Source organism: Pan troglodytes, chromosome 1, assembly GCF_028858775.2.
Source record: "Pan troglodytes isolate AG18354 chromosome 1, NHGRI_mPanTro3-v2.0_pri, whole genome shotgun sequence".
Classification (NCBI taxonomy): Eukaryota; Metazoa; Chordata; class Mammalia; order Primates; family Hominidae; genus Pan; species Pan troglodytes.
The window spans coordinates 166,067,300-166,086,454 of record NC_072398.2 but is presented as its reverse complement, the minus strand read 5'-3'; the positions used below and the strand labels follow the sequence as shown (position 1 = coordinate 166,086,454).

Here is a 19,155-nt window from a genome sequence, read left to right as displayed (position 1 = left end):
TTTACTATCAAGTAATAAGGACTACTAAAAAGCAAAGTAGACCCAGCTCACACCAAAACTGTATTCATTGATTGAAATACAATTATGACTCTTACTCTGTTATTCTCACTAGCCTAAACCCTTTTAAATCATATTTTTCAAATATGGAACTTGAGAAATGCTCACAAGTGTATAGAGCATTGTACCATCTGTCCAAAAATGAAACTGGTAAAGAAAAAAAAGTGACAAAGTAGACTACTGACCTCCTTAACAGACAGAACATTTCAGACACTTTAGGAATACCCATTTATCTCTAAATAGTATTGGTAATATAAAGAGAAGTCAAGTCAGTACTGCTCAGGTTAGAACTTTAATGCACTAATCACAAGTAATTCTTATCAAATTCTTAAACATTAAACCTCTATTAAGCCATATATAAGGCTTATAAGGCTAGTTTTTCTGGTACTTACTCTCACGGCAGTGACCCTCTCAAAATGATGCATCTATTCAGCTCTATCCTTATTCATCTCAACATGATATGGGGCTCTCTACTGAGCTACCATTTCCACTTGTGCCATTCCTTTTTACATATTCTACTGTGCAGCTTTCAATATGTTCAGGCAAGTCTTCCTTCTCATTTGTTCCAATTAGTAAAAGTTTTACTACGTAGATTGAAAAATATATATATTAATTATGTTTTACTTAAATTAGTGCTTTTGGGAGAAGGTCCCAAAAACCCCAGAGCAGAAGCAGATGGATAAGTCTTCTATCTTGCCTAGTCTTCAGGTTTTTATTCCTTTTACTAGTAAAATAGTATTTGAATAATCTTAATCAGATATTCAAATTGCTGTATTTCAAGCTTGTTAAAATGGAAGCATATGCCCACAATTTTTAGAATATACTGTGTGTATGTTCATGGCAAACATACACACACACACACACCCCTTGTTAAAATAAAGATTCAGTGTACACTGTATTTATGAATATAACCTCTATGCATAGGAGAAACTGTATAATTAGAGGCAGTCTTTCTCCAGCCCAGAAAGCAAGCAAGTACTAAATTCCCAGGCCAGGTCCCAGGTCTCAGAAAGCTCTATCATCAAAAAGCCCAGACCCAAGAAAACACTACTGGCAATATAACAGACACAGATAAGTGGTTGCTGAGTGAAAGAAAGAATGAATGAATGAATGAATGAATGAACGAACGAGCTAATTACAAAAAGACAAGAGAACTGAGATTCTACTGCTACTGCTATCTAGCATTATGCTAGCTATCCGCCACATTTTTATTTCTCCTTCCTACCAAACTATCCGGATGCAACGTAAGGCATTCCAATCAGATGTGATGTTTTCTTTTGTCTCCAAATTACTGCTTGGTATTTAATGGTGTATCTCTTTTCCTAGTTTTCGGGAAGCTTGTTAGCAGCGGTTGCTGCTCACAAGAGCTGCTGACAGGGAAGCTGGCACATGCACCCCATCTGGGCCGAGGTGAAAGAGGGGCTCAGAGGCAAGCACAGCTGAAAGCAGGTGGGGGCGAAATAGCGTTTAGTAGAGGGGAGCAGATGATGTGGAAAGGAAACTAGCTTGTGATCAAAGGTTTTAGGATGGAGGGGAGAAGAGGACAAGACAAGGAAAAAAGGATAGCTGGGAAAAATGACAAAGAAACAGAAAGAGATGGAGGGAGAGACAGTGTCACAAGAATTATTCAGAGAAAAGAAAACAGATCTTCTAGGCCAGGCACAGTGGCTCCCGCTTGTAATCCCAGCACTTTGGAAGGATGAGGCAAGAGGATCTCAAGAGGATGAGGCAAGAGGAACTCAAGAGGAGTTCAAGACCAGCCTAGGCAACATAGTGAAACCCCCTCTCTCCAAAAAAAAAAAAAAAAAAAAAAAATTAGCCAGGTGTGGTGGCACATGCCTGTAGTCCCAGCTACTTGGGAGGCTGAAGTGGGAGGATCACCTGAGCCTGGGAGGTCGAGGCTGCAATGAGCTGTGACAGCACCTCTGCACTCCAGCCTGGACAACAGTGAGACCATCACACAAAAAAATAAGACAGGGTCTCAAAAAAATAAGACAGGCGCTTGCTCTTATTCCCACCTGCATACACTAAGTGTTATCAATCATTTGTCCAAGAGCTTTAATAGGCAACATATGGAGGTAATTTGCTCTCTTTAGCCCTGTTCTGGTGGGAGGTGACCTCCTCAGTGGGATGGTAGACCAGAGTATATTCTTTATTGACTCTCAGGCAGTACAGGTCTCTGTACCACAAAAGCTTGTGCCTTCTAAATTTCAAACAATTTCATGAAAATAATGTTGAAACTATGATACCATCTTTATATTCGTTATTTATTTAATCTTTAACTTAACCCACAAGATTCCAAGGCAGTTTATAAGAACACATTGAATAAAACAGAAATACGTATTTTTAAAATCCAGGATTAAGGAGATTGTAACACGGGACAAAAAGTCAAGGCTAGTGGAAAGTTATTTGTAGGCTACTGCTTTCCACATAGACATTAAGGATGGGCCACGAATTTGGCTTTGAGTTTCCTAGGGGTCAAAAAAAAAGCAGGGGAGACACATGATCAAATGCATTGCTCTCATTGTCAAAAAAGGGAAAAGAAAATGTTATTTGAGGAATGAAAAGTTTTTCTGATGGTAGTTCTTAAATTTCTCCGGGGGAAGAGGGAGCATTTGAAATTTCATCTAGAGCTTTTGTGGTCTTCCCAATTACTTTGGAGAGTTAACACTGTACTTAGAAATATCAACATATGGCCAGGCGTGGTGGCTCACGCCTGGAATCCCAGCACTTTGGGAGGCTAAGGCGGGCTGATCACTTGAGGTCAGGAGTTCGTGACCAGCCTGGCCAACATGGCGAAACCTTGCCTCTACTGAAAATACAAAAATTAGCCAGCCATGGTGGCAAGCGCCTGTAGTCCCAGCTACTGAGATTACAGTAGGAGACTGACGCAGGAGAATAGTTTGAACCTGGGAGGCAGAGGTTGCACTGAGTCGAGATTGCGCCACTGCACTCCAGCCTGGATGACAAAGCAAGACTCTGTCTCAAAAAAAAAAAAAAAAAAAAAAAAAAAATCAACATAGGGCATTTAGATTCCAAAACACCAAGTCAGAACATCAGCAAACAAACTGTACTCTTCATTTTTAGTGTACTTCCACAAAGCCATTTCCCGCTGGGGTTCCTCTGTCCTCTGCCTGCACTTCAAATTTACTTTCTTAAGACACACCAACCAAAATGGGCAATTAGAATGTTTAAAATGCTAATACCATGATAAACAAGAAAATTATTCAGGAGTGAAAAAAAAACCAATTATTATCTACTGACCAATGTAGTTGGAGAGATGAAATTCACATAAAATTGAAGAAAACTACCAGAAAGCATCTAAGAAATACTTGATTATTTGGTGAGGGATTTGGGGCCACAGGAATGAGGCCAGAAAACCTTCCTACTTCGAAAGATTAATAGTAAACAATGGATGGGTGTTATGAACACAGGGTGACCATATAATTTATCAGCCAAACTGGGATACCTGAGAGTTAAAGAGTGTGCTATCAATAATTATACCCAACAACAGGTGTAAACTGGGGCTGCCCCAGGCAAACAGAGACATATGGTCACTCTCTGTGTTCATCACAGCTTTACATTCCTATCACATACATGTCCTCATTACACCCCCAACAATATCATGCCGGATAGAGGCCAATAACATTGTCTCCGTTTTACAGATATGTAAATACATGCCAAAAAGATGAGTGAGGTAACTAACTCAGGTTTTGCAAAGAGAAGTATCTGAGCTGAGACTCCACGCAGGTCTACTGACTCCTAACCCAATGCCCTTCCATTAAATCATCTAAGTAATGACCTGGACCCAGTCAAGTATCGATGATATGCACCTAGCTAAGTTCTTTCTCCTTTCCAGTAAGAGCAATAAAAGTTGAAAACATTTTCAAATGTCAGGAGAAAATATCTACCTTCCAGTTTTAAATCCAAGCATAGCTAGGTTCATATTTTGAGTATTTTACATTTCTAACAGGACTTTGTTCCTGATTTCACAATTTTCTGTTATTTCATTTCAAATGATCTAAATATAGGCAAGGATCCTAGACAACAACAACACAGATTCATGACAGGCTTAAATTCAAAACTCTCATAAAATTTAATTCCATTAATTCAGGCTCTCCAATAATCTTCCTCTGTTTTCTGACCCCTATGTCATCATCTGCCTTACATTAAATAGCAAATGATCAGGAAATGCTTTACAGAATTATTAGGTAATAAATGGTCACTCCATCGAGTAATTCTCAAACCCAGCTGTGTATCAGAATTACCTGGGAGCTTTTTAAAAATATATGAATTCCAATCTTTACCCTACATCAATCAGGGTCTCCGAGGCTGGAACCCAGAGTAGACAATTTTTTGAACTCTCCAGGTGATTCTGAGGTCCATCTGTTCTAATGTCAATCCAAATCTGACCCACCCAAGATTTCCAAGGTAGACACAGCTAGCCCCTGACTCACTAGCAACCACAGTTATGTCATTCTACTCTCTCCTTTGCAACCCACACATGATTTCTTCTTACTGATTTTCTTTTTCCATCCTCTACAGTGCAGTAGCATCCTGCATTGACAGGCAGTTTAGGGCATATACATTGCAATCAGAAAGCTGTGGGGCAGATCCTAGTCACTCCTTTCAAGACCATAACCAATGTCTTCTGAACTTGTCTATGTCAAAAGATAGTAATGGTCACGATCATAACACCAATAATAAAAGCTGATATTTGCTAATAAGCACTTACTATGCCACTAACAATGCTAATCACTCTACATGAATGATCTCAATTGCCACATTAACCCTGTAAAGCAGGACTACTCTCATCCCCATTTTACATTCCGGGAGAACTTTGCCAAGGTCATACTGCTGGGAAGTAGCAGAACAACAAAGAAAGGTCCATTTCTGAAAGGTAAACCACTTCTTGTAAAAGTACTTCTAAAAGGAATCAGCAGTCCTTCTGGAAAATGAAACATTTAGGCTTTGAAGATGCATCAAAGGTAATTTTTTCCAGGGTGTGATTTGGGGCTTTGCTGATTGGCTGGCTGGAAAGAAATTGGATTCAATGTTTCAAATGCAACCTCATACCCCAAATATTTATTACTCTCTAGCTGTTCCACTGGATAAGGTAAAATGAGCTTCCACTTAGATCTGTTTAATTGGTAGGGTGGCCATATACATATAAAAATTATATATAAGTTTTTTTGAGACAGGTCTCACTCTGTCACCCAAGCTGGAGTGCAGTGGCACAATCTTGGCTCACTGCAATCTTGGCCTCCCAGGCTCAATGCTGAATCCTCCCACCTCAACGTCCAGAATAGCCGAGACTACAGGCGTGCACACCATCACGCCTGGCTAATTTTTCTATTTTTTTGTAGAGACAGGGTCTCGCCTTATTGTCCAGGCTGGGGTGTCCATATAATTTACTGTACCAACTAGGAGATATTGAAACATCAGGAACTATTCATAACTATGCTGGGAAAATAGGAATAGGCATATACTGGAACATATGACCACCCTACTGACAGCAGAATTCAAAGACAATAAATGGCAAGTGAACTGCCATGGACTCACTCAACACCATGGCTCAATTTCACTCAATAAATAATTTTTGTGTGCCTACAATGTGCCAGCCTCTGTGCTAGAAATTGGTCATACAATAATAATAATTCCTATGAACCAGACACTAATAGAACTGACTAATCATTCAACAGTTACAACATGATAAGCTTCGTATTAAGGAGAAAAATCAAACTGCAGAATAATACATATGGCAAGATTCCATTTGGGAGGGAGGGAGGGAGGAAGGGAGGAAGGAAGGAAGGAAGGAAAGAAGGAAAGAAGGAGGGAGGGAAGGAAGGAAGGGAGGGAGGGAGGGAGGGAGGGAGGAATTGAAAGGAAGTGTGTGGGAGCAAAAATAATCTTCTAACTCCATATAAGGGTGGATCAGACGAGGTTTCACAGAGAATGTCCTGGGGCTGGGATTCGCAGAAAAATAGATATTAAATAACAGAAACAGGTGGGACTGGAGATAGCACATTTCTGGCAGAAATAAGAGCATGTGTAAGGGCACAAGTTTGAGAGCATGTAGTGGTCCTTTCACAAAGTGCACATTGGTGCACTGGAGGGTGCGTTGGGGGGTGAGTGGCCAGACATGGGGCTACAGCAGTGGACAGAGGCAGGCGTGGTCAACCCTCTAGACCATGCTGAGTAGCCAAGACTCTACAATGCAGGTTAGAGGAGGCCAGTAAATGTTGATTTTGAGAAAGACCAATGTCAGGTCATTTTGAGAGCAGCTGACAGAAGGCAGGGACCAGCAGTTTGGAAGCAACTGCAATGGTCCAAATAAAAGATGATGTTGAACCAAACACTATGAATCCCCTACCTCAGACAAGGGGCCAGGCACTAGGGATTCAAAAATAAACACGATCTACTCGCTGCCTTATGGAAAGTGAGGTTAAATGAAGAGGGAACAATTTTAATGTAAGAGAATGACCACAGATGCTTCAAATAAAAGGTTTAAGTCAAACAATGGAATGCTTCTGACTCTAAACACTTTGAGAACTGCTAAAGAGAAAGCTAACACAAAGTTTAGAGGTTGTAAAGTCCCAAAACAACGAAATAAACAGCTGAGGAGAAAAGAACCTTTCTGAGACAGAACTATCCAAGGCTGACCTCTTTTATTAAGTGGTTGTAAGGATAACTGGGAAGTATCTGGGCAAATACATGGTTTTGTTTTGTTTTTTTGAGACAGAGTCTCATCTGTCACCCAGGCTGGAGCGCAGTGGCGTGATCTCAGCTCACTGCAACCTCTGCCTCTGGGGTTCAAGTGATTCTCCTGCCTCAGTCTCCTGAGTAGCTGGGATTACAGGTGTGCACCACCATGCCCGGCTAATTTTTGTATTTTTAGTAGAGATGGGGTTTCACCATGTTGGCCAGGCTGGTCTTGAACTCCTGACCTCAAGTGATCCACCCATCTCTGCCTCCCAAAGTGCTAGGATTACAGGCATGAGCCACTGTGCCCAGCCAAACACATGGTATTTAAAACACAACTATAACTATAGTATTGCAACTTGGGGAACGTGTGATGGGTGGGTCTTTCCTCAATACAAGATAAGGCACAACACTATTTAATAAAAAAAGCTCTCTGATTTTTTAAGTCTGATCCAACTTCAAATCCCACTTACTAGCTATGTGACCTTGAGTCAATTATTTTACCTGCCTCTCTTCACTATAAAATGAGAATAACCACATATATACCTTATAGGATTGTGAAGGTAAATGAGGCAGGATTCCCAGCTAAAATGGCAGATTGAACACAAATACCCAATTTCACTCCCTTCTGAAACTCCACTAAAATATAGTACATATTTTTAAAATATATGTAGTAGTATAATAAATACAGCATGGCTTTTCTGTTTAAGACCAAATTCACAAATATGTAAGGGGAAAAGAAGAGGAGAAAACTACAACTTTGGAAACCGGAAAGTAGTTGGATATGTAAAAAAAAAATTGACTTCGATAATCCACAAATACTGAATCCCAAGCTGACAATGGCAAAAGCTGATAACCAAATCAACGTATACCACAGAAGTCTCCAAAGTCACAGGAACAGGAAGGATGCACCAGTAACTGGGGTGAAGAAAGAGGGCCAGAGAAAGGTGTTTGAGAAAAAGAATCCCGTTGGCCACTCCTCTGCCCCAGCAAAAGTCTAGACCAGCACTGTCCAGTAAAACGGTCCACAATAATGGAAACGTTCTGTATCTGTGCTGTGTCCAGTACGGCAGCCAGTCACATGTGGCTACCAGGCATTTAAAAGATGGCTACTGTAACTGAGAAACCAATTTCTTAATTTTATTAAATGTTAATTTAAATTTAAGTGGCTACCATGTGGCTAGTGACTATTTTATTATAAGGAAACACATATCTAGAGGTTTAGTTTCTGGAAAGGATAAGACAAAGGGTCCTGTAACTAGAGATGTCAGGTGAAGCATGGGAACCTCTGGGCACGCAGAAAGACAGCATCTGCACACATGCTGAGTGCTGGGGGCCAGGATGCTACAGCCTTCACCCTCTTCCCTGCAGCTCCAGAAATGCTGGCAGCCAGTCCCTAGCCCTCCAGGTGAGAAACTGGAATACTGTCTTCTGAGGAATGTGACCATCTCACCAGGACTGACCTAAAGACACAGAGGCTGGGAGTTCCCCAATGAATGGCTCACTCTTAGTGACGTTCAAAGTTCACAAGCCCGAGGCACATGCTCAGCCTTCCTCCAAGTTTAATCATAAACAAACAGCCAAGGTAAACATATGTCTGAGGAAAGCCTCTAATGCAGACATGGAGACAGAAAAAAGCAACTCAGAGAAAACATTACACAGAGAGAAAACTTTAAAAATTAATGTCTTCAGAAAGATAAAAGAATATCCTTTATTTGTGAATCAAGAATAAAATGTTTCTTTTTTAAAGTAACATTTCAGAGAAAAAAGGAGCTCTCGAATATTAAAAAGATAATAACAGAAATGAAAACACAGCTGGGAAAGGGCCCTACAGAACTTCTAGGTTGATAGAAATGTTCTATATTTTGTTTAGGGTGGTAACTGCACAAGCCTATATGATTGTCAAAACAGCCAAAGGAACACTTAGCATTGATACGCTTTGCTGTAGGTAAATAATATCTTAATTTTCAAAAGCTAAAAAGGTTGGAAGATAATGTTTAGGAAAAGGCCAGGCGCAGTGGCTCATGACTATAATCCCAGCATTTTGGGAGGCTGAGGCAGGGGGATCTCTTGAGGTCTGGAGTTCAAGATCACCCTGACCAACATGGTGAAACCCTGTCTCTGCTAAAAATACAAAAATTAGCCAGGTGTGGTGGCATGCATCTGTAGTCCCAGCTACTGAGGAGGCTGAGGTGGGAGAATCGCTTGAACCGGGAGGCAGAGGTTGCAGTGAGCCGAGATTCTGCCGCTGAACTCCATCCAGCCTGGGTGACAGAGTGAGACCCTTTCTCAAAAAAAAAAAAAAAAAAAAAAGTTTAGGAAATAGGTTAGAAAAGAACAGTTTGAAAATAGGAGAAAAGAGATAAGAAAATTAAAGGGGGCAATCCAGACAGTCACATGTCTGAATTCCTAAAGAAAAGACAAAGAAAGTGGAGGGGAGAAAATCATCAGCAAAACCATTTGAGAAAGATTTCCCAGAACCAAAGGCTACCAGTTGCCAGGTTGGAAAGGCCCATCAAAACAATGGAGAAAAAGACCTGTTTGGGGCATTCCTGGGAAATTTCAGAACATTGGAAACAAGGGTCTATAAGCTTCCAAAAGAGAATAAAACAGGCTACATTCAAAAGATCAAGGATTGAGAATATTCTCAGGCTTTTTAACAGCTGCACCAAGGAAAGAGACAGCCACCCAATGCCTGCAAAATTCTGAAGGGAAACAACTTCCAACCCAGAAGTCTATAACCAGCCAAATTATCAACGAAGTATGAAGGAAGAATCAAGATACAGTTAGACATCAAAGATCTCAAAAAACAAACTGCTATGCATCCTTCTGAAAATAACAGGAGACAGGCTCCAACACAGGAAATAAAGATTAAACAAAGAGGAAGTCAAGGGAACTCCCAGGGGCACAGAACAGAGCGGTCTCAACACAAAAGCTGTGGCCAGCCTCAGAGGATGACCAATCCCCATGTGAGCAGGGCAACTTGAGGGATACTTATGTTGAGGGCAGTCACTGGCAAGATCCCCGTAGACTGCATTGAGGGTAGAATGCCTGGGTGAGCCTGGACCAAATTCCTAATGGAATTTGGTTTTTCTTAATCATGCACTGATGAAATTCCTGTTCCCCTGCTGTGTCCTGCTGCCTGAATCAGCAGAAGACTATTTCACCCCGCAGAAGTATTCCATTTGGCCTATTCCTGAGAGCTGGACATAAGCCAGGGTGGAGCAGCCCATTCCTCTTGACTCCACTCCTCCCAGGCTCCCAACAGCTGGGCCCACTGCAGTCTTCTAGGTACCCCCAACTATGAGAAGCCCTGTTTCCCACAACTCATTCATGATCTTTTCCACTGACTTTCCCAAAAGGATCCCTGCAACCTCTCAACTCTGGATCCAGACTTGACCCAGAGTTTCTGTTCAGATACAGGGGTAATGAATTCAACCAGAGACCATGAAGCTCTTCTCCTGGGAGCCTTCATCTAGAGATGGCATCACTGCCCTTTCCTTATACACCTAGGTTTATGCTTGCTTTGGGGACATATACACTGGTAGAAAGGGCATGATCAATACCAAAGTGGGGGTGACTGTACCTCTGAGGGAAGTGCAGTGGAGGGGAGTACCAGGTGATTTCTAAGATACCAGTAATGTTCTCTTTCTTAACCTGAATGGTGGATACATAGGTATTTTTCTCTAACTATACACATACTGTTTACATAGTCTTCTCTATGTTGATACATTTTTCAATTTAAAAAGTTCCCTCCATAGAAAATTAAATATATTTAGAGATCCTAAGTAGATACTCATTAATTTTCAATTACTTTATTCTGAGATACTACTTAGTCAAGGGCCTGGCAGCTAAGCTAGTTCTCTCCTTTTAAATCAGATGCCCTTGCTGAAAACATGCTCCACCAGGTCCTTGGTCAGGCCAAGGAGCTGAGTTTGATCCCCCTCTTTGTATTTAATGGAGCTAGAGGTACCAGAGCAGCACTGTATGTCTCGCATCTGGCATTTCAATCCAGATGTTAGTTGGGCCAGAAAGAATGACCCAGGGCCCTGGAATAAACTGGGTTCCAATGAGCAATACAAGTTCTACTCAGTGAATGTGGATTACAGTAAACTGAAGAAAGATGGTCCAGATTTCTAAATGAAATGTTTCACTATAAAGCTGCTTAGAATGAAGATCTTCCAGAAGCTAGCTGCACAATTTTCCACTTAACTAGGAAATATTTCTCCTTTAGATACATGAAATCATGTTGATATAATGTGTTGGAGATTACATTAATAAATAACTGAAACTTGAAAAAAAATCAATTACCTTATCCTCTCCAGTAATCAAATACTATGCTTCTTTAAAGACCATCTTGAATGGCAGCAACTTTTTTTTCGAAGAAGAAAAATTTATAAGTATCTCATAAACAATTCTCATATTGATTACATGTTGAAATAGGATATTAATTTCACCTGGTTCCTTTTACCTTTTTTTTTTTTATTATACTTTAAGTTCTAGGGTACATGTGCACAACGTGCAGGTCTGTTACATAGGTATATATATGCCATGTTGGTGTGCTGCACCTGTTAACTTGTCATTTACATTAAGTATATCTCTTAATGCTATCCCCTCACCCCTTCCCCCACCCCACAACAGGCCCTGGTGTGTGATGTTGCTCTTCCTGTGTCCAAGAGTTCTCATTGTTCAATTCCCACCTATGAGTCAGAACATGCGGTGTTTGGTTTTTTGTCCTTGCGACAGTTTGCTGAGAGTGACCGTTTCCAGCTTCATCCATGTCCCTACAAAGGACATGAACTCATCCTTTTTTATGGCTGCATAGTATTCCATGGTGTATATGTGCCACATTTTCTTAATCCAGTCTATCATTGATGGACATTTGGGTTGGTTCCAAGTCTTTGCTGTTGTGAATAGTGCCGCTATAAACATATGTGTGCACGTGTCTTCATAGCAGCATGATTTATAATCCTTTGGGTATATACCCAGTAATGGGATGGCTGGGTCAAATGGTATTTCTAGTTCTAGATCCTTGAGGAATCGCCACACTGTCTTCCACAATGGTTGAACTAGTTTACAGTCTCACCAACAGTGTAAAAGTGTTCCTATTTCTCCACATCATCTTTCTAAAATTCTACCTAGGCAATAATCCCCTGGACTTTCATCATTTGCCAATTTGTGTCATTATTTACTTGTAATATATGTCTCCTTAGCTAGGTTGAAAACAGAAATGAACAAAAGCATGACTTTTCCTAATGAGTCTTTCCATTAGCTACTATAAAAACAATAATGGTCCTAAGTCAAATGGGGTGGGGCCTGACGGACACCCTAGATCCTCTCAGGACAGAGTCGGGTTCTTGGATGAGGTCCTTCCATCACTTAGTGCCTTCTCACCTCCAGCACCTGCTAAGCACAGGGCCTGGCACAGAGTAAGAACTCAAATATTTCTCAATAAATAATAAACGACATCAAAAGAAAAAAGTGCTAAGAATCAAGTGACAAATATGACCCAAGTAATTAATGAAAAAGTTAGCTCCCTATTGAAAGTTAAAAGTCACTATGATCATTTCTGGTTAAATGAATCAAACAAAATTTTTAAGCATAAAGAGGAGATGTAGTATTAAGGATAATCCTTGAAAAGTATTTCCAAATCTGAAATTGATGGAAACAGGGAAAAGTGGCTTACACAAAATGAACTGTAATTTAAATAGAATAAACAGGACAAGTGTGGTGGCACATGTGTCATCCTAGCACTTTGGGAGGCCAAGGCAGGTGGATCACTTGAGCCCAGGAGTTCAAGACCAGCCTGGGCAACATGGCGAGACCTCATCTCTACATAAAACATAAAAATTAGCTGGGTGTGGTGGCACGTACCTGTAGTCCCAGCTACTTGGGAGGCTGAGAACTACACGAGAAATGCTTAAGCCTAGGAAGCAGAGATTGGAACGAGTCGAGATCATGCCACTGCACTCCTGCCTGGGCGACACAGCAAGACTCTGTCTTAAACTAATCTAAGACTAGACTACACTAGACCAAACTAAAATTAAATTAAATTAAATTAATGCCGGCAGTGGAAAATTTCTCATCCAGCACATATACACTGGAGACAGCATGGTGTGGACTGAATGAGTTCTAACCCTGCCTCTGCCAGAATCTAACCTTGGGCCTTGGATAATTCAAGGAACCCTTCTGGCCCTCAGTTTTCCCCACTGTAAAACAGGCAGGCAGAATAAATGACCATGAAGCTCCCTGAAGGCCAATAGGGTTATAGGAGTCCATATAATCCTGCTTACTGATTCACTGACTGAGTTAAGTATCAAGGCAGTACACAGGAACAGGTCCAGTGCAAAACTGTCCCTAATATCCTACTGATAGAAAAAATAAGAGACACAGTTTCCAATTCAGGTGCTTTTGTACAGTCTAAGTTCTAAAAGCTTTTTATAAATGCTATGCTTTAAGATAGTTAAATGTATCCAGTGACTTTTAACCTGAAAACTGCTAAAGCCAAGGAAAATAATATAAGTTGAACTCATGCCCATTTCTATTATAATTCCATTTTTCAGAGTAACTCATAAGTGTGCATGACTCACACATCTGAATATGATGAGATGTTCCTTTATCATTTCATCTTCTATGCCAGTAATCCCACATTACAGAGTGCCAAACCCCTTTAATAAGTGTAGCATATGTTTCTACCACACTCCAAAATCCAGCACAAGACTGCTGCATTAGGGAAAAAATCTAAGTGAGGATTTCTGGGCTTTCGATCATAGGACCCCAAGTTAGTTGTCAAAAATATGACTCCCTCGCCTCTCCCTTTCTGCAGAGCCACCTAGACTACTGATAACTGAAAGCATAACAACTATCCTTCAGGCTCATACAGACATTTAGACAGCCCTTTGAAGTGCACAAAGCTTTCACATCTATTAACTTAACTGATTTCCAGTGACCTACTAGAGTGTATAGTAGGTCACTGGAAATCATTTTACAGATAAAGAAACAGAGATTCAGAGAATTTAAGTGACTTGCATAAGGCTATGCAGCTAGCAAGTGGCTGAACTGAGACAAGCACTCAGCTCATCTAAAACCAAAAACTGAGCTCTTCTCACCAAACTGATGTGTAACCTAGGGATAAGAAAATAAGTGGTTGAAATAAAACCTTTTAGAAATTGTTGTGATTATACTATTGGGAGTGGATCAACCTTTTATAAACACGGCAGCTTCTCTATTCCCTTCTTAGTCCCTTTGTATAGTGAGTTTCTAGAGTGAGATGGCTTACCCATTTGGACTTGACTCCAGATATATCTCCTTTCCATTTCCAACCAAGAAGATAATTCTTGAACTCTGTCCTTGTAATATGAAATACCAGCTATAGCATGACTTGAGTCAACAACAGTAAAGAGAGATTAAGTAACTGGCTGCAAATCACAAAGTTGCACAAGCAGAGTAGATTGGCATAGGGACTTCAATCTTCTCCCTACAGATGGACATTTAGACATTCCATCACCCTTCCTGAGACACAGGGCTCGCAGCAGTTCTTTCAGTGACAAAAATTCCCTAAGCAGCCCACAGTGCTATTAGTTTCCTCATTTGATTGTTCTTATGGAAAAAAAAAAACCACAACAACAATACTACTAAATGCCCCCCACCCCCCAGTTAGTTACTTGAGAACAACTAATCAGACCATCCCTGTACCCTGTATAAATAAAAACAAGGGTTTTTTTGCATTGACCTGATAATTTCATTGGTAGCTACAACTAACTACACAATAGTTGGAGGTAGAGAGATGCATTCTGTATCTTTACCTTTAATTATACAGTAAGGGCTGGAATCCCCTGTCAGTTCATTCAGCCAAGCTTACAAGAAGTCACAACGTGGGAATTTCCAAAGCCAGTCAAACATCAGGAGTATAAATGTCATGTACCTAGACTTCTCAGTTTATAAACACATTTTTTTTTTAAAGCTGACTAGTAACAATATAAAAATATTCCCTCCTGTTCACCACTTCAAACATTTAGTATGATTTAGGTTTTTGGTTAACCATGCTTGTTGAACGCTTTAAGGTGCTAAATTACTAACTGGGCTGGAACTTTCTAACCATACCTCATTTAAATTCAATCATAGATTACATATCAAAAACTTAAATCTCCAAGTCTTCGGCCAAATGAGATCTGCTTTATAATCTGAATAGAAAATGGTTGGTAAGTAAACAAGCTAATCATGAACACCATCTCTAGAGCAAAAATATCAAAAGACCATAAGGAGTGGCTTTGACATCAGTCAAACCTGAGTTTAAATCCTGGCTCTGCCACTTATGAGCTCTGTGTGGTCCTGGACACTTGAGCTTCTAAGCCTTACATTTCTGCAACTCTAGTATCAATTCACTCTCACCTAACTGTTGTCAAGGACCAACCACAGTGGAAATCATACGTTAGGTACTAAATAAAAAAGACACTTATTAGCTACTATAAACGTAAATTTGGAATACAAGCCAATGTGACTCTGTGGATAATAATAATGTGGAAAGTTGGGGTAGGAAACAACTGCAGGTTCTTTCCATTAACATTCTACTTACTACCCTTCAAGGCCCATCCCAATCCAACCTCCTCCTCCTCCACCACCTAGCTCCATCAATTGCAGCCTACAATGACTGACACGCAACATAATTAGCACTTCATTAAATATTTTATTGTGTTTCTGGGATCACTATTTGCTGGTCCTAACACCCATCTGTTTAAGGATACCTTAAGCAGAAAGGCTCTCTGTGTCTCTAACTTCCAGTCTCACTACCCCTTCATTATTCTAACTCATTATAAACTACACTGAGACCACAAGTGATTATGCAATGCCATTTAATTAGAATTGTGCATGCTTGAAAATACAAAAATCACCCTTGGAACAGTTAACAGATAATTTTAGCTTATTAAACACACATTTTTTAACACTCCAAAACCACTTTGGTTCAGATCACATGGGGATATTTCCATTGGTTGCTGTGGTGACTATGTCACAAATTAGAGTCCCTCTGGCTAAGATTCTCAGGCCCAGGGTGCTGTGACTAAACCACTGTAACCACTTCACATCTACTCATACACTCCCATTTTCTAAAACTTCAAAACCACCAGCCAAAAACAACTTTATTCAAACACAGAGTTTAGAATCAAGGCCACACATGCCATGACTTAAAACAAAATGAAGCTTAAACTCTTTCCCCCACAGACTTCTCTGCACTTTGCCAGGTCTTACTGATATGGTTCCAATGCATCAGACCAACGGTTCCCAACGCCTCCCACCCCGACTCTTGCTGCTTTTTAAGACATTTATGTCATAATGCTCTCCCTTTACTACCCTGAAATGAAAATCAAAAATAATATAAACTATATACAATTTCAACATAATATAATGTCCTAACTATAAATAAAGAATTTGAAGATATCTGTAAGAATATATATTTCAATAGTAATTGCTCTGTCACGAGTACATCAGAAGACACAATGAAGTAGTCTAATACAACAACAGAACAACTCTGAATGCAATAAGTATAAGTGCAGTCAGATACTTGCATATTATTCTTGATGACACAAATACATGCACACCAACATTGGCAAGTGATTTATAAAAATGGTAAACAGCTTTTGGCAAAGTTACAAACAAAATAGTGTAGTATCTTATATAGTATATCGTATCAATTTACAAAGTAGTGGCATTCCTAGAAAATTAAGGGTATATCAAAACAATGCAAAAAGTCCTTTACATAAAATGGAATTACAGGTTCTAGGTTCAGAAAATTATGAACAGGCTTTTTCCCTGCAAGAATGTCTGGGGAGACATTTGAAAGTCATGCAGGCTATAGAAAACTTCTTCTATCCACAGGACTATTGCTGTGCACATTATAGGATTCCTAGTATTCCTAGCCATGACCTCCTAAATGTCAAAGGTACCCAGTCTGCCATCAAAGAGACAAACAACAAGGGTCCACTGCCCCAGGTGTGCTCTGCTATGAGGCCAAGTAGGGTCTTGTTGTCTTTGTATGTCATACATCAACCTTAGAACTATGTGTGGCTCCTAAGCAGGTGCTCAGTAAGTCTGAGGAAGTGGGTGGTAGTTCTTCTAAAATTCCTCTGTTTGTTCTGAAGTAGCAGAAAAACAGAATCAGTATCTTCAGCAAATTGAAAGATGGCATCTACTGGACAGGACTGTAGAACTGCTGACATTCACTTAAAGCCACAAACACCTTTATAGGATGCTATTTTTCCAACCCCATAATGATGATCTAAAACCAGGACAGCAAATACACATGGTGGGCAGGGGCTGAACAGGCAAAGCACAGAGGATTTTTAGGGCAGTGAAAATACTCTGTGTGATACAATGATGGTGGGTACATGTCATCATACATTTGTCCAAACCCATAGAATGCACAACTCCAAGAGTGGACCCTAATCTAAACTATGGACTTTGGGTGATAATGATGTCAGTGTAGGTTCATCAAGTGCAACAAATGTACCATTCTGGTGGGAAATGTTGGTTATGAGGGAGGTTATGCAAGTGTGAGATCTGTACCCTCCTCTTAATTTTGCTCTAGGCTGGGCGCAGTGGCTCATGCCTGTAATCCCAGCACTTTGGGAGGCTGAGGTGGGCGGATCACCTGAGGTCAAGAGTTCAAGACCAGCCTGATTAACACAGTGAAACTCCATCTCTACTAAAAAAAAAAAAATACAAAAAGTTAGCAGGGTGTGGTGGCGCACACCTGTAATGCCAGCTACTTAGGAGTCTGAGGCAGAAGAATCGCTTGAACCCAGGAGGTGAAGGTTGCAGTGAGCCAAGATTGCACCATTGCACACCAGCCTGGGAGACAAGAGGGAAACTCTGTCTCAAAAAAAAATTTTTTTGCTCTAAACCTAAAACTGCTTTAAGAAAATAAAGCCTTAAGGAAAAATAAAACAAGAAGAAGAAAACTGTGTATACATCATGGCCTGATATCCCACAGAGCCTGGGAATGACTTTAAAATCCATCTCAATGTGGCTCCAATGAGTCCTGCCAACTGATTAGGCTTCCTGACCTCAAAAATATGGGAGAAGACAATTAGTCGGTTCAAACTGACTTCCTGTGGGTAACTGGGCCTTCCACACCATGCAATCTAGTAATTCCGACTACCATCATCTGAGCACTTACCATGTTCTTCAGGCACATAGTGTCATGCACTTATTTGACCTTTATATAACAATGAGACATGGTATAAATCCCTACTTTACAGGGAACTAAATGAGGCCCAAATACAAGACCCAAGGTCAAATGCTGTTAAAGCCCAGATTATACAGCCCAGATCTGTCTAGCTCCAAGCCTGTGCCAGTTATTTGCAATCACCGATAAAACCACCTGTCTGGAGGAGTAGGGTCATAAAGCTTCCCACTATAGTGGTACCTCTCCTCTGTATGAACCCAGGAGGTGGGCAGGCCCCTTTAGGTAGATGACAGATAGCATATCAAATAAAAGCCAAAACAAAATTCCTCTCTGCTGCTCAGCCAGAGTCACAGAAAGCTGGGAAGATACCCAAATTAGATCTTTAAACCAAGCTGTGGACCCCAGGACCACACATTCCCTGATGCATAAACTGAAAGCTTCGCAATGGCATCAAGCCCCAGTGAGTGCTGGCTCTAACCTATCTTCACTCCAGTTCCTGCCTCTCTCCTATGGCCAGTGCTATTGTCTCCAGACCCCACTTTCCAACTCTGAGTACACACTAGATCTTTGCTCACCTGATGGTGCAGAGGAAATGCTCCTCCTACCTGCTCAGTGTATGTGACTCCTGCCCATTTTTCCAGACTCAACAGCAGGATCCCCTCCCCCCACCCCCAAGTGGCTCCACACTGCCCAGGTGGAACAAACTGACCCACTTCAGAGCCATCGCAGCACTGTTCATGCACACACTTTCCTCAGGGCCCTTACCCCTGTCCTCCTTACATTAACGATCATCAGTATACACGGCCCTTCCCTAGAGGGTTAGTTCCTAATGCACCCCTGTATTTTCCTACAATGCTGACCACAACCAACCACCACCACCACTAGATATACAGTCCACCTGATGAATGCTTATGACTTGATGTGGCTGCCATTCTATACACATTTTGTTTAATCCACATATTAGTTCCATTTTACTGATGAAGAAACTGAGGTCTGGCATGACCCAGCCTTCACTGGCACTACAGCATAGCAGATATAAGCACAGTCTGGAACCAGAACACATGTGTTTGAATCCCAGCTCTACCACGTGCCAGCTGGGAAATCCTGGGTAAGTTATTTATCCCATCTGTGCCTCAATTTCTTCATCTGTAAAACAATGATCGTAACACATGCTCCGTAGTATTTTGGTCAGCATTAGAAGAGTTAATGTATGT

At 40.8% G+C, this 19,155-nt stretch overlaps 1 protein-coding gene and 1 pseudogene across 6 annotated transcripts in view; one reads left to right on the top strand and one right to left on the bottom strand.

Moving 5' to 3' along the window:
• The window catches only part of JAK1 (Janus kinase 1), a 232,444-nt gene that overhangs the window by 74,174 nt on the left and 139,115 nt on the right, over positions 1-19,155 (bottom strand). The gene's annotated exons all lie outside the window — the stretch shown is intronic.
• LOC107966979 (cytochrome c oxidase subunit NDUFA4-like) lies at positions 10,656-10,899 on the top strand (annotated as a pseudogene).